The sequence below is a fragment of the Stomoxys calcitrans genome, chromosome 5, assembly GCF_963082655.1.
Source record: "Stomoxys calcitrans chromosome 5, idStoCalc2.1, whole genome shotgun sequence".
NCBI lineage: Eukaryota > Metazoa > Arthropoda > Insecta > Diptera > Muscidae > Stomoxys > Stomoxys calcitrans.
In genome coordinates, this window is record NC_081556.1 from 15,341,969 (window position 1) to 15,358,385 (window position 16,417).

Sequence of the window (16,417 nt, forward strand, 5' to 3'; positions counted from 1 at the left end):
GAGAGATCGGTCTATATGACAAATATATCTAAATCTGGACCGATCTGGGCCATCTTCATATCGAGGGGCCTAACACAAACCACTGTCCTAAATTTCCGCCAAATCTGACAAAAAAATTCGGCTTTTATGGGTCCAAGACCTCAACTCGAAAGATCGGACTATATAGCAGCTATTTCCAGATCTGGAACGAACTGGGCCATCTTCATATCGAGGGGCCTAACACAACTCACTGTCCTAAATTTCCGCAAAATCTGACAAAAAAATACGCCTTTTATGGGTCCAAGACCTTAAATCTAGATCTCGGTCTATATGGCAGCTATATCCAAATCTGAACCGATCTGGGCCATCTTCATATCGAGGGGCCTAACACAACTCACTGTCCTAAATTTCAGCCAAATCTGACAAAAAATGCGCCTTTTATGGGTCCAAGTCCTTAAACTAAAAGATTGGACTATATAGCAGCTATTTCCAGATCTGGAACGATCTGAGTCCATCTTCATATAGAGGGGCCTAACACAACTCACTGTCCTAAATTTCAGCCAAATCTGACAAAAAAAAAATTCGTCTTTTATGGGTCTAAGGCCTTAAATCAAAAGACCGGACTATACAGCAGCTATTTTCAGATCTGGAACGATCTGGGCCAAATTAAAAAACTATGTCGAAGGGCCTAACACAACTCACTGTCTCAAATTTCAGCAAAATCGGATAATAAATGTGGCCAAGAGCTTAAATCGATATATCGGTCTATATGGCAGCTGTACCCAATTTTGGACCGATCTGGACCAAATATATGTGGCTTTAAGGCCCTAAGGAGTCAAATGGGCAGATCGGTCTATAAGGGGGCTATGTCATGACAAAGTCCCATACAGCCCATCTTGGAACTTGACCTTCCTATGGACAAAAAAAGAATCTGTTCAAAGTTTCAGCTCAATATCTCTATTTTTAAAGACTGCGGCGTGATTTTTACTGACAGACGGACGAATACGGCTACACTGTCTTAGATTTTTACGGCGATCAAGAATATATATACTATATAGGTTTGGAAATGGATATTTCGATGAGTTACAAACGGAATGACAAATGAATATACCACATCCTCTGGTGGTGGGTTTAAAAAGCTTAGAAACATACTTGAGACACGTTTTTGACAAATAATTCGTTCATCATAAAAAATAGAAATGAGATTTTGTGACTTCAAATCTTAAGCATTTTTTTATATGTCCTTCAAATTTTTTGGCGCAGCGACAGACAGACTTTCTTTTTAAACATTTGTTAACTTTCTACTTTTTTCTGACTATCGTAGCATCCTTTCTTTCACGTTTACTACAAAAAAGCGAAATCATGTGGCAAAAGATAATGCAAAGGCAAAGGCTTTTTAAGTATCCCTCTCTTGCTCTCTTCCTTTGTTACTCTTTCCTTATGGTTAAAATTTTTTCTACAGGGGAATCCATGCCACCATACCCTTTGTCACACAAAGTGAAATGTGTAAAGTGACAAAACGTGTCCATGAATTTTAATTTTGTTTTCGTTAAGGAGCAACTGGAATTCTTTCTTAAAAGAATTGTCAGAATTGGCTATAGAGTTGGGTTAGATTTTCATAACTTTATTTCCTTATACGAGTATGAAACACTGCACTCAAATCTGAAGAAATAATACTTTTAGAAAAATAATTTCAAATCTGTATTGCTGGTGTTATTGTCCTTGGGAATTTTGAGATGTTATGATTTTTTCCATTCACTTTTTTACCTCTTTGATTAGGCTGATAAAACACGCGCAAAAACCCCCTTTCTGATATGAATGCAAAAAATTAAAGTTTTTGAGATTTCATCAAAATCATTGGGGTATTGTAAGGTAAGCTAGAGAGATGAGGCATGTAGAAATTGCCTGATAAGACATGTAAGGTATACGAAGCTCTATATCAAACTGCAACCGTATCCCTGGAAACTTCGTTCTCACTTGGTCTATACAAGGGCTTGCTCTTACCTACGAATGTTTGACTTTAAAGAGGAAGAGAGTGAGAGGGGACCTCGACACGAGAGGACATTCCCTGATGATGAGAAGGAACCGCAACTCCTTAGACGGGAAATACGGCACCTGTTACAATTCTGCCAAGAATTCCTTCAACAAGACAGGCGGGAGGATATATTGGGTTGCCCAAAAAGTAATTGCGGATTTTTCATATAGTCGGCGTTGACAAATTTTTTCACAGCTTGTGGCTCTGTAATTGCATTCTTTCTTCTGTCAGTTATCAGCTGTTACTTTGAGCTTGCTTTAGAAAAAAAGTGTAAAAAAAGTATATTTGATTAAAGTTCATTCTAAGTTTTATTAAAAATGCATTTACTTTCTTTTAAAAAATCCGCAATTACTTTTTGGGCAACCCAATAGAAGATGAATTTTATGCTTGAAGTTCTTGGGACTGCAGTACTAGTCACAAAACCAGCCGGGCTACGGGTAACAAAATCTGGGTTCGGACAAGTATGTGACGCTGCCACGGCTAACGAAAGTTCTGTTTCAGTTTGGAGAAAATCTCTGCCACTTTGTAAGGTAACGCCTACTACGCGGCACGAGACCAACTAGCTGAGGTGTTGTTGTTGTTGTTGCAGTGTGTTTTACACTGAGGCGGCAGGCCTTGCCGATAAAGAACTCCATGCGGAACATACAGCCAACTGCCATGGGATGAGGTTTCATCGAGATCATGTGCAAAATTTCGAGGCCCTAGGTGGTCCGGGCGCCTCTTGGCAGGCAACTTAAGTTGGTCACCTCGGTTTTTCGAAAAATTGTTCGTGTTGTCAAACTTTTGTTTGTCTCTTTTTGTATAGTACTCGAAAATTTCTCAAAAAAAAAAAAAAACAATTCGCTTGAGGTATACAATAACTGCACCGGCTTCCAGGAGGTCCCGGCACCTCTTGGCAGGCTCCTAAGGTTGTTCACCTCGGTTTTTCGAAAAATTGTTCGTGCTGTCAAACTTTCATTTGTTGTTCGATTTCCAAAATCTCTTTTTGTATAGTACTCGAAAATTTCTCAAAAAAAAAAAACAATTCGATTGAGGTATACAATAACTGCGCCGGTTTCGGGGACATACGAGTTTTAGTTTTAAATTGTTGAAACTTTGGCCGAGATTTTATACCCTCCACCTTCTGAGACCTAACAAAGTATATGTCTTCTTGATCGTCTAGACATTCTTAGACGATTTAGGTATGTCCGTCTTGATCGTCTAGACATTCTTAGACGATTTAGGTATGTCCGTCCGTCTGTCCGTCAAAAGCACGCTAATTTTCGAAGGAGCAAATGGAGGAGCTTGAAATTTTGCTCAAATACTTTTTATTAGTGCAGGTCAGTTGGGCCATATCGCTCTATATTTTGGTATAGCTGTTATATAAACTGACAAACGGATCTTGACTTCTTGAGCTTCCAGAGGGCGCAATTCTAATGCGATTTGACTGAAATCTTGCACCATATGTTTTATTTTGACTTCCAAAAACTGTGCTAAGTATGGCTTAAACCGGTTTATAACCTAATATAGCTCCCATAATAAACGATTCTGGAACTTGACAAATTGCGCCGATAGAGGGCGCAATTATTACCCGATTTGGCTGAAATTTTGCATTAAGTGTTTTGGTTTGACTATCAACAACTGTGCCAAGTATGGTCCAAATCGGTTCATAACCTGACATAGTTCCCATATATATAAACCGATTTTGGATCTTGACTTCTTCAGCCGCTAGAGGGCGCAATTACTATCCGATTTGGCTGAAATTGCATGAAATGCTTTGGTTTGACCATCAACGACTGGGCTAATATGGTTCAAATCGGTTCATAACCAGATATAGCTGCCATATAAACCGATTTCGTATCTTGACTTCTTGAGGCGCTAGAGGGCGTATCTATTATCCGATTTATCGCTAGAGGGCGCAATTATTATCCGATTTATCTGAAACTGTGCATGAAGTATTTTCATATGACCATCAATAACTGTGCCAAGTGTGGTCCAAATCGGATTAAAACCTGATATGGCTCCCATATAAACCGATTTTGGATCTTGACTTCTTCAGCCGCTAGAGGGCGCAATTATTATCCGATTTATCTGAAACTGTGCATGAAGTGTTTTTATTTGACTATCAACAACTGTGCCAAGTATGGTCCAAATCTGTTCATAACCTGTTATAGCTCCCATATAAACCGATTTCAGATCTTAACTTCTTGAGCCGCTAGAGGGCGTAATTATTATCTGATCTGGGTAAAATTGAGCATGAAGAGTTTTCATTTCACCATCAACATCTGTGCCAAGTACGGTCCAAACCGGTTCATAACCTGATATGGGTCCCATATAAACCGATTTTGGATCTTGACTTCTTTCGCCGCTAGAGGGCGAAAATATTATCAGATTTGGCTGAAATTGTGCATGAAGTATTTTCATATGACCATCAACAACTGTGCCAAGTGTGGTCCAAATCGGTTCATAACCTGATATAGCTGCCATATAAACCGATTTCGTATCTTGACTTCTTGAGCCGCTAGAGGGCGCAATTATTATCCGATTTATCTGGAACTGTGGATGAAGTGTTTTTATTTCACTATCAACAACTGTGCCAAGTATGGTCTTAATCTGTTCATAAACTGTTATAGCTCCCATATAAACCGATTTCGGATCTTGACTTCTTGAGCCGCTAGAGGTCGCAATTATTATCCGACTTATCTGAAACTGTGCATGAAGTGTTTTGATTTGACCATCAACACATGTGTCAAGTATGGTCCAAATCGGTTCATAACCTGATATAGCTCCCATAATAAACGATTCTGGAACTTGACTAATTGCGCCGATAGAGGGCGCAATTATTACCCGATTTATCTGAAACAGTGTTTTTATTTGACCATTAACAACTGTGCCAGGCATAAGGAGTAAGGGGTAAGGAAAAGGACAGACGTTTTGGCATAGTAGGCCAGGGGACAGTTTTCAATAAACTTGGGTAACCCGAAACCTCTTGGGTCCACGCAGTCCGAGTTAAGGGAGTGGGCGACGAATGCGCATGCAACACTGTGAAACTGCGAAACGGTCGGTACAACGACGAAAATCCTATGGGGAGATCCGGATCATAAGAAGACGAGGCTATTACTGAAAGGAAGTAAGAAGGAGGTCGGGATAGCTTTTGATGTCTTAGCGCGAATCGGAGCGGCAAATGATAGCATGTGAAGGGCAAGTAGGGAAGATGAAGAGACATTTGAGCATTTCCATTGTCATTGCCCGAGTAAGGAGTAAGGGGTAAGGAAAAGGACAGACGATTTGGCAGAGAAGGCCAGGGGACAGTTTTCAATAAACTTGGGTAGCCCAAAACCTCTCGGGTCCACGCAGTCTGAATTAAGGCAGTGGGCGACGAATGCGCATGCAACACTGTGGAACTGCGAAGCGGTCGGTACAACGACAAAAATCCTATGGGGAGATCCGGATCATAAGAAGACGAGGCTATTGCTGAAAGGAAGTAAGAATGAGGTCAGCATAGCTTTTGGTATCTTAGCGAGACATATACGATTTCGAGCTCACCTATGCAAAATCAATGCGACAAGTGATAGCATGTATAGGGCATGTGGGGAAGATGATGAGACATTGGAGCATTTACTTTGTCATTGCCCTGCTTACGCGTCCAACAGACACCGGCACTTAGGTGGCGATACAATACCAGATATGAACCAACTTAGGGGCGTAGTATGTAAAGCAATTAAGGATTTCGTATGTTGCACGGAATTCCAAACTTGGAGGCCGCCGTAGCGCAGAGGTTAGCAGTTAGTTAAGAAAGCAGCAGATAACACAATCGCGAAGACGATAGGAAACCTGAAAGGAATGCAAGAGGTTTCAAATTGGATACATGAGATGACCAGTGGCACACGGAACTTGGGCTTTGCCATCTGGAAGATCATGCTACACAGATGAATCAAGGACAAGGACTACACAAATATAGGAGAGAGTGGGCCTGGGGGTCTACATTCTCATCTGGAAGATCATGCTACACAGATGGATCAAGGACATGGACTACACAAATAGAGGAGAGAGTGGGCCTGGGGGTCTACATGATCTTCCTGAAATCTGTTTTTGACTGCCTTACGATAATACGAAGGTCACCGTAACGCAGAGGTTAGGCATGTCCGCCTATGACGCTGAACGCCTGGGTTCGAATCCTGGTGAAACCATAAGAACATTTTTCTACGGCGGTTATCCCCTCCTAATGCTGGCGACATTTGGGAAGAACTTTGCCATATAAAAACTTCTCCCCAAAGAGGTATCGCTCTGCGGCACGCCGTTCAAACTCAGCTATAAAAAGGAGGTCCCTTATCATTGAGCTTAAAATTGAATCGAACAGCACTCATTGATTTGTGAGAATTTTGCCCAAGTTCCTTAATGGAATGGTTATGGGGAAATATGCATTTGCATTTAGAGCGCACAACAAGCCCATTTCTGGCTTAGATGTAAGTCCATAATTGCATTAATATCCGCACACTCTTTTACAACCTTTCCTAACCTACAGATATGAAGGGCCTTGTGCCGCAAAACTTGCTTTGGTTAAGGTGTTAAAGCTTACCTTGCAACCTGCATGGCTTTCCTAGGGGTATAGGCGAGTTCAAGGCATGTTCCTAGCCTTATTCGTTCAAAAGGAAGTGGTCTGGTTCATGTTCTGTGAAGGAAATCCTGAGACGAGACAAACAGGTAATAAATACCAACAAAAAAAGAATATTATCTAGGACCGATTTCATTGGAGTAGAATCTTTACTACCTCTACACTAGAAGGAAGAAAAGTCTAGGAATAAGTAGTTAGGAGTGCTTTTGACGAATAGATAAAAGGACATGGCCAAATCGACTTAGGATGCCAAGGATGCTCATGATTGCAGAATGGCAGATTAACATCTCGTTAAACATTTCGTTAAGAGACATGGAGCATACTCCTTTTCCATGGAGGAAATATTGAAACTATCATAGTCTTCTAGACACTGTTTGAGGTAGACAAAGCTTTTATGCCCTTAAGACTGGGTTTGAAGTATTGTTCAACCTTAATAAGGCTATAATGACTCCCACATTCTCATTTAAAACTATTTTGAGAATTAAAATCAGATTCCGATAAACGTTAAAATATATGCAAAATATAGACATGAAAAGCATGAGGCATTTTCCTCAAGTCACCAATGGGTAGAGCTGCTCTAAGGAATTTACCGCTGTTGTCAAAAATGTCCCTGCTGCTGTTTGTTAAGGGATTTGTTGTTTTCTTTTAAATACGAATTGTATTCACTCGTATATAAAATTACACTTCCATTAAACATTAAAGATAATACCCACAAGTGTGCCACAAATGTTTAAAAACCGAAACAACAACCAAAAAAAAAAGTGTGCAGAACTTTCTTTTTAATGGGTTCGCTATGTTGGCGATAGCTTTGCTGATGTTGGTTGTAGCCAGCCAGGGCTGTTTTTGGCTGTCGTATTTTAGATTGGTTAAATATGGCCAAAAGATCTAGCTACGGCTGGGCTCGCGGAAGGATATCTAAGAGAGCTACTTCCTTGTTGGTGTCGCTGGTGTTGGGTAAGTAAAGTGGCCAGGGTGGCCTTTACTTAGCAGTTGTGCGTTAATAAGGAAATTCTTAAAATCCAAACATTGGCGACGACGATGACAACAACAGCAGCAAATGAGCAGCAGCAGGATAAACACAAAAACAAAACGAAAACTTCAACAGTGTCCCCACAGACATTTAAGTTTGCCACCCCCACACAAGTCTTGAGTGCAAAACGAAGAGTGAAGATATGAGTAAGAAGTTTTTTCAGTTTTTGGATAAGATACGAGGGAGGTGTGGGATAAATTTTTAATTGGAACGGGGGAAATATGCATTGAATAGACGGAAGAAAGAGAATTTCATATACCCGCTTTGGAGAAATTTCAGAAAATTCTTCAGATGATTAAGCCATTCCTTGAAGCCGACTTGGTATTAAGCAGTGGTTGAATTATGGTGAATCATGTCCACCAAACTACAACACTATATGTCACTATGGGGTCAGACAACTGCAAGCTGTCCTCAATGCGGCTCTAGTTGACAGACTACCCATCCATTGCACTAGACCGTGTAACAGACAGTTGGTGGATTTTTTACGTGTCGTCCGCCATATCATAACACCATATATAATTTTTCAATCGAAGTGCCAACTAAAAACTCAACGAAATGTGCTGCAAAAACAGCATATTTCACAACCTGGAACGGGGTAACTATGAGCACCGAACAGGTTGGAACTTTGAGCTCCGATCTGTTTGAGGTTCAAAGTTATCATGTGAAACTTAGCTAACAGCAACCGGGCGGCTACAGGTTGCGCATAGAGTAATGCTCTATACGGAGTAGCTGTAATTTTAGCAGTATACTCATATTGCATGGGCAGAGATTTAAACTCCAAAATAATTCGCTATGACAGCATTTGAATCAATTTTGGACCAGTTTGAAAGTTAGCGTTCTTGCAGGGGAAGGCTGCCCTGGACGAGGTTGTGCATAAAATAGAAGAATCCTTCGAAGCCAAAACGTACACACTGGCGGTATGCATTGACATCGAGGGGGCTTTTAACAATGTGCGGACCGACATACTGATCCAATCCTTAGACCAGTACCGGGTGGACCCGGTCCTTAGAGACTGGATAAACCATATGCTAAGAAACAGGTGGATAAAATGTGTGTCCCATGGCATAAATATAAGGGAGAAAGTGGCACAGGGCACGCCACAGGGGGCTCTTTATCGCCACTCCTATGGGTGACCACCATTAATGACCTATTACGGATGCTGACAGAGGAGGGATTTGAACCCGTCTGCTACACAATCGATGTTATAATACTTCTAAGGGGAAAGGATCCGAATGAGCTATGCAGAAGGACCGAAAGGGTCTGGCATATGGCATATGACTGGGCTAGTGGTCTCAATGTTAACACAGAGAAGACTGAAATACGTCCAATCCTTAGATCAGTACCGGGTGGACCCGGTCCTTAGAGACTGGATAAACCATATGCTAAGGAACTGGTGGATAAATTGTGTGGGAGAAAGTGGCACAGGGCACGCCACAGGGGGCTCTTTATCGCCACTCCTATGGGTGACCACCATAAATGAGCTACTACGGATGCTGACTGAGGAGGGATTTTAACCCGTCTGCTACACAAACGATGTTATAGTACTTCTAAGGAATAAGGATCCGACCAGCCATGCAGAAGGACCGAAAGGGTCTTGCATATGGCATATGACTGGGCTAGACCCAGAGGTCCCAATGTTAACCCAGCGAAGACTGAAATATGCCTGTTCACGAGGAAGACGTAGGTGGGCACCCAGGGCCTGAGTTCTGTATTCGACTGCCTCACGGTACTTCGGGCGGAAATCCGGCGATCACGAAGTGTATGAGGTGTTGTGGTGTTTACGTTAGGACGTCGAGGCTGAACAGCTTTACGGACAGTAAACTGGCCATCAGGGCTATTACAACCAGGTATGGTAACGTCTCGAACAGTGTTGAACTGTAAGAAGGTGATTAAACCCTTCTTTGAGGCAGGATTTGAACCCGTCTGCTACGCAGACCATGTTATAATACTTCTAAGGGGTAAGGATCCGATTGAGCTATGCAGAAGGGCCGAAAGGGCATATGACTGGGCCAGACCCAGAGGCCTCAATGTTAACACAGAGAAGACTGAAATATGTCTGTTCACGAGGAAGTCGAAGGTGGGCCAATTTAGCGCACCACGTTTCCTTAATAAGACGATTTCGATAGCTGAGAAGGTCAAATACTTAGGTGTGATCTTGGCCAGGAAACTGTATTGGAAGTGTCACATTCAGGAGCGTACTGAGAAGGCTCACAGATATTGGGCACTATATAGATGGGCCGTAGGCTCGAAATGGGACCCCAATCCTAGGATAGTTCACTGGTTATACAGGAGCGTGATTAGACCAATACTTACTTACGCCTAGACCCAGAGGTCTCAATGTTAACCCAGAGAAGACTGAAATATGCCTGTTCACGAGGAAGACGAATGTGGTACTCAGTAGTTTGATGGACTGCTATGGAGAAAAAGTGCAAAATAAGGACCATTCAACAGGTTCAGAGAACATGTTGTCTTGGCATATGTGGAGCGGTAAAATCCACGCCCACTAGGGCACTGGAGACTTTTTTAGATATTCGACCCATTGACATACAGATTAAGTCTGAGGCGGCCACTGCGGCTATGAGACTTAAGGCGATAGGAGAATGGATTGAGGATGGGAGCAGCTCATACCATCGCGGTATAATCGAGGCGGCGATTGGAAACCTGGAAGAAAGGGAAGAGGTTTCCGATCGGATACCTGAGATGAACCTTGAAGTCGAGTTGAGGCACTGCTGCCATCGGCACAGTCTTGGATTGACGAAACCCAAGTATTGCCATATGGAAGATCATGTTAATCGGATGGATCAACAGACAGAGACAGAGGACAGAGAGCCTGGCTCACTCTGTCCTCTAGCTTTGATCCATCCGAGTAACATGATCTTCCATATGGCAATACTTGGGTTTCGTCAATCCAAGACTGTGCCGATGTCAGCAGTGGCTCACACTCGACTTCTAGGTTCATCTCAGGTATCCGATCGGAAACCTCTTCCCTTCCTTCCAGGTTTCCTATCGTCGCCTCGATTATACCGCGATGGTATAATCCAGGGACTGAGGTCTGTTTTAGATTGCCTGACCATAATACTGTCATGCAGGGGGAGATCCGGGCGATCACGGAATGCGTGAGGTGGTGTGATGCTAACGCGAGGACGACCAGTGTGAACATCTTTACCGACAGTAAAATTGCCATAAGGGCAATAACAACCAGGACGGTAAGGTCACAAACAGTCTTGCAGTGTAAGAAGGAGATTAACGCCTTCTCTGAGGATGACAAAATCCGCATCGTTTCGGTGCCGGGCCATACCGGAGTAAGGGGAAATGAAAAGCCAGACAATTTGGCGGTGAAGGCCAGAGGACTGCCGTCAATAAACTTGGTAAACTCGAAGCCTTTCGGGTTGAAGCAGTCCGAGTTAAGGGAGTGGGCGACGAATGCGCATGCAACATTGTGGAACAGCGAAGCGGTCGGTAGGACGGCGAAAATCCTATGGGGGGATCCAGATCGTGTGAAGACGAGGTATTACTGAAAGCAAGCAAGAAGAAGGTCAGTAAAGCTACTGGTATCATAACGGGACACATAGGACTACGAGCTCAGTTATGTAAAATCGGTGAGGCAAGTGATGGCATGTATAGGGCATGTGGGGAAGATGATGAAACGTTGAAGCATTTCCTTTGTAATTGCCCGACTTTCGCGTCCAACAGATAAGGGTACTTAGGTGGAGACACAATATCAGACAGTAACCAACTTAGGGGAGTTGTATTGAAAACAATTAAGAATTTTGTAAGTAGCACGGAATTCCTAACTTAAAATTTTCTTTTTCGAGGTTACTTTTTTAGTATTTAGAGCGCACAACAAACCGATTACTGGCTTTGGTGTATGTCCATAGTGGCATGAGGCGTATTACTATCTGCACCCTCTTTTCAACCTAACCTAATCTAACTTAGCGTTCTTGCAACAGACAGAAGGGCGCACACTGTTAAGAATGTCAGGCAATCAGGGGTATAGACTGACTTCTTTTAAAGTGTCCCATCACTTACATGGTAATTTCTCTGTTTTCCCAGCCTTATCATACCACCCTCTTTGAAAATAAGCCAAGAAAAAGAGTTTCTACGTTTTCCGACTGGCTCTTCTACCACTTTTACTGAAACAGCGAATATTCTTATGGCACAATCAAACCCTAAAAAATAATTCTAAAGTAGCAGGAGCAGCAGCCGTAGAACAGAAAAGACAACAACAACGACAGCAACAGTGACAAGGCTTACAAAGCTATTAAAAATGTATAAAAAATCACATAGCGACGCGAAAAATTTGAATACGCTCTTTGCTGCTGCTGCCACCACTAGAAGCGCTTAAGTAAGAAAAATTTCGTTGTTCTTCTTTTTGTTTCATAGCAGTTGTGCTCTTAGTATGGCTATATAACCCTCTGTCAAAAAAAAGGAACCAAAATCCCACACCCCCACAATTTTGTTTACCCTGAAGATGTTTCGTTTTTTTTTGCCTCCTCTGATAATAGATGCTGCAGCAATGGCAGCAAGAAAAAATGACATAGGCAATCGCCTTGGCTTTAGAGTTACTCATAGGCATTGGAAAGCGAAGAAGGAGAATTATTCTACACAAGAAGCACAGGAGAGATGTTAAAAAAGAATGCTCAGATACAAATGATTCATTGCAAAGGGTAAGGCATGAAATTAAGCAACCAAATGAATTTTCTTAGTAATGTGTCTCTCAGCTTTTTGGCGTGGGTGCGCTAGGGTATGGAAAGGAGAAGTTTTGGTAAAATAAGAAATCTCTGCCTGGCGGTTGAAAGTAGGCAGGCCATGACAAATTTCATATAAAATTTTATCATCTGGAGTACGAGAGATGCAGAAATTAGGAACCTTTTTAATTAATTGTACACAAAACAATACCCCCTTAGGGTTGCAAGAGGTCACAGGGGATATCTGCATTAAAAAGAGCTATGTCAAGTTTGGAATTTAGTTTGACTATATTTGGAGGCCACCGTAGCTGAAAGGTTAGCATTTCCGCCAATGACGCTGAACACATGGGTTCTAATCTTGGAGAGAGGAGGAGGTTTCCCTTCCTAGTGAGGTATTATGCCGTTTAAAAACGTCTCTCCAAGGAGGTGTCTTACTGCGGCACGCCGTTTGGACTGGGCTTTAACAAGGAGGCCCCTTCTCATTGAGCTTGAACTCGAATCGGACTGCACTCACTGATATGTGAGAAGTTTGCCGCTGTTCTTTCGTGGAATGTCATGGGCAAAATTTTCAATTTGCCATACTTGGCCATACCAAAGCTATATACAATTTCAGCCAAATAGGTTAGGAACTGTGCCCTCTTTTTGCTCAAGCAGTTGGAAGTTCAACTAATTTAAGAGACTAACCTGATTTTGTACCAATTAACTAAATTCAACGTACAATTATAACCAAATTGCATGAGCATTGTGTCGTACAGCTGCTCAAATCCAAAGGTCAGTTTCAAAGATAGGTATGTATGTATATCAAAGCATGGACCGCAGCACAGTGGGATTGAATTAAAAAAAAATCTATTGAAATATATGCCATTTGGATAGAGATAGTTAAGGTTAGGTTAGGTTGACAGATGGTGCGGATATTAATTTCTCCCATGCCACTATGGACATACACCTAAGCCAGTAATCGGCATCGCACCCAATTATTGGGTTGCCCAAAAAGTAATTGCGGATTTTTTAAAAGAAAGTAAATGCATTTTTAATAAAACTTAGAATGAATTTTAATCAAATATACTTTTTTTACACTTTTTTTCTAAAGCAAGCTAAAAGAAACAGCTGATAACTGACAGAAGAAAGAATGCAATTACAGAGTCACAAGCTGTGAAAAAATTTGGCAACGCCGACTATATGAAAAATCCGCAATTACTTTTTGGTCTCGTTTCCTGTCTGTTTTGCTTTCCTCAGCAGCCGTTGTAGCTCCGACGTGGGTGGCGGTGTCCAAGAGTCGAAAGGCAGATAAAGTGATGCCAAATATGCTTCACCAACAACTCTGTGGAAAATATTGAAATTAACTTTTTAAGAGAAATAACGCAGGTCCTCGGCTGAGTACCTGTGTAAGCATAGAATAATTGGTAGTTGATATGATTCAGTCCAGAAACTTTGTTCTGAGTCTTCCATGGTTCCTGAATTAAGGCACTATGAATCTTGACCTTGCTGATTTTCTCCATCACAGCGTATGTAGCAGTCTCGCTCTGGTGAAGGTTAATCTGGATGACCTCAATCATTAGTACTCCAGTATTTGGGCTTCTTGGGAGTGGGTGATGATCTCATCGTCCGCTCCCTGCTCATTAGACTGCATTGACTAATTTGTCTCTGCACTGCCTGAAGTTCCAGTATTAGGATCTTTGCCTATCTTAGTCTTTCAAATCTTAAGTAAACGGGCTTCTTGGGAGTAGATGATGGTCTCATCGTCGGCTCCCTGTTCGTTAGGCAGCATTGAGTTTCCTCTCGCTGCGTTGCCTGGTGTTTCAATATTAGGATCTTTACCTATCCCAGTCTTCCAAAACTTGAAAAAGTCAATGATGGGTCCGTCAGCGGGTCCCCATTCGTTAGGCTGCGTTGAGTCTCTTGCCCTTGCACTACCCGATGTTTTAGTATTGGGATCTTTATCCATCCTAGTCTTCCGAATCTTAAGAAAGTCAACGATGGATCCATCCTCCGATCCCTGTTCGTTAGGCTGTTTTGGGTCTATTGTCCTTGCACAGCCTGATGTTTTAGTATTAGGATCTATGCTTATCCTAGTCTTCCCAATGTTGAGAGAGAGTCGGTGATTGTCTCGTCGTCGGCCCCCTTTTAGTTAGGCGGTATTGAGTGAACTGCCACTGCACAGCCTGATGGCCCAATATGAGGATATTTGCCTATCCTAGTCTTTCCAATCTTGAAAAAGATGGTCTTGATCCCGTTGTGCGCCATGCTTTCAGTCTTAACCAAACTTGTCAAGGAGACTTGACACATGTTCACCACAAGGAGAGTTTCTTCCACCTTCTCCTCCCTGTGGATGACCTACCATTTATCCACGGCCAACTCTTGATTTTGCTTGTTTAAGACTTCCAGCATGCGTTCCGAATATGCCGCCCCCATCATTAATGAAGAGCGTAGCCTTTGTTAGATAGGGGATGTCGATCTTTCTCAAAAGGTCGAGCTTTGCGCCCTAGGAAGTGTAGATACTTCCAACGAGCTTTTTGACGATATCAATTCATTCCGCTGACTCAAAACGCAGCGTTAAGATATTCCCTCTATACTCGCAGCTTTAAATTCGTATGGGTGGACCCCCCTCAGAGTTCAACAAATGATCGAAAATCAGTTCGTTTACCAGATGCTTCCCTTGGGGCCGATGATCTGGTGGAATTTTCCAGGATGCACAGCTGATATCGATGACTGCATTAGTCATCTCATCTCTGTTGGGCTTCCTGCCAACTCTGGCGTAAGATGGCGACTCCTTACCTTTTATAGCGACCAACTTCTCCTTTCATGATGGCTGTGGCATCCTTTTGGACGTCACAGTCCTCCATTAAGACTCAGGGGCCGTGAACACTTCCTTCGTTCTAGTTACGACTTTGTCGCTCTCCGCAGGACCCTATCTGGAGCCTCCATTGCGAAGGTATGGCTTTGTCCTCAGGTATGGCTTTGTATTTGAAAGCGGGGAGCCCTTTTTATACCCACCCCTATAGGATGGGGGTGTACTAATTTTGTCACTCCGTTTGTAATAACTCGAAATATGCCTCTAAGACCCCATAAAGTATTCATATTCTTGATCGTCATGACATTTTAGGTCGATCTAGCCATGTCCGTCCGTTTGTCGAAAGCACGCTAACTTTCGAAGGAATACAGCTAGGTGCTTAAAATTTTGCAGAAATACTTCTATTTAGTGTAGGTCGGTTGAGATTGTAAATGGGCCAAATGGGTTAAAATTTTTATATAGGTGCCATATAAACCGATCTTGGGTCTTACATCTTGAGCTTCTAGAGCGCCCAATTCTTACCCAATTTGGCTGAAATTTTCCATGAAGTGTTTTGTTATGACCTGAGTATGGTTTAAATCGGTATATAACCTGATATAGCTGCCATATAAACCGATTTCCCGATTAGACTTCTTGAGCTTCTAGAGGGCGCGATTCTTATCCGATTTGGCTGAAATTTCGCACATATCGTTTTAGTTTGACTTCTAACAACTGCACCAAGTATGGTTCAAATCGGTTGATAACCTAATTTTACCGATTTACCGATTTACCAATTTGACTCGATTTGCCTGACATTTTGGAAGTGGTGTTTTTCTATGACTTTTAACAGCCATGACAAATACGGTCCATTTTGGTTAATGACTTGATATAGCCCATATATATTTGAAAAAAACATTTAAAAAATTTGACAAATTCGGTCCATGGTGGAGGGTATATAAGATTCGGCCCGGTCCAACTTAGCATGCTTTTACTTGCTCTTCTTCGGATGATCTGATTCTCTTTCCAGCTTCCGTTGAAAAGCTTGTCGGTTCTATCTCTTCCAGCATCCTGCACTTTCGCCCGATTGGACTGCTGGTGCATACTCCTCTGTCTCCTTCGTCGTGCCCCGGATTGCTTTCTCGGACTTCTTCTGGGATTGACAAAGCCATCGCTCACTTCTGCCGTCATCCCGCTGTTCTCATTTCTCGATTCGGCTGCGATGAGTGTTTCATTGACGCAGTCTCTGTCGGAATCTAATAGGAATCGAAAACACCAGCTATACTTTATGATTGGGATCGAACTGTGATCCCTCCGGTTCATC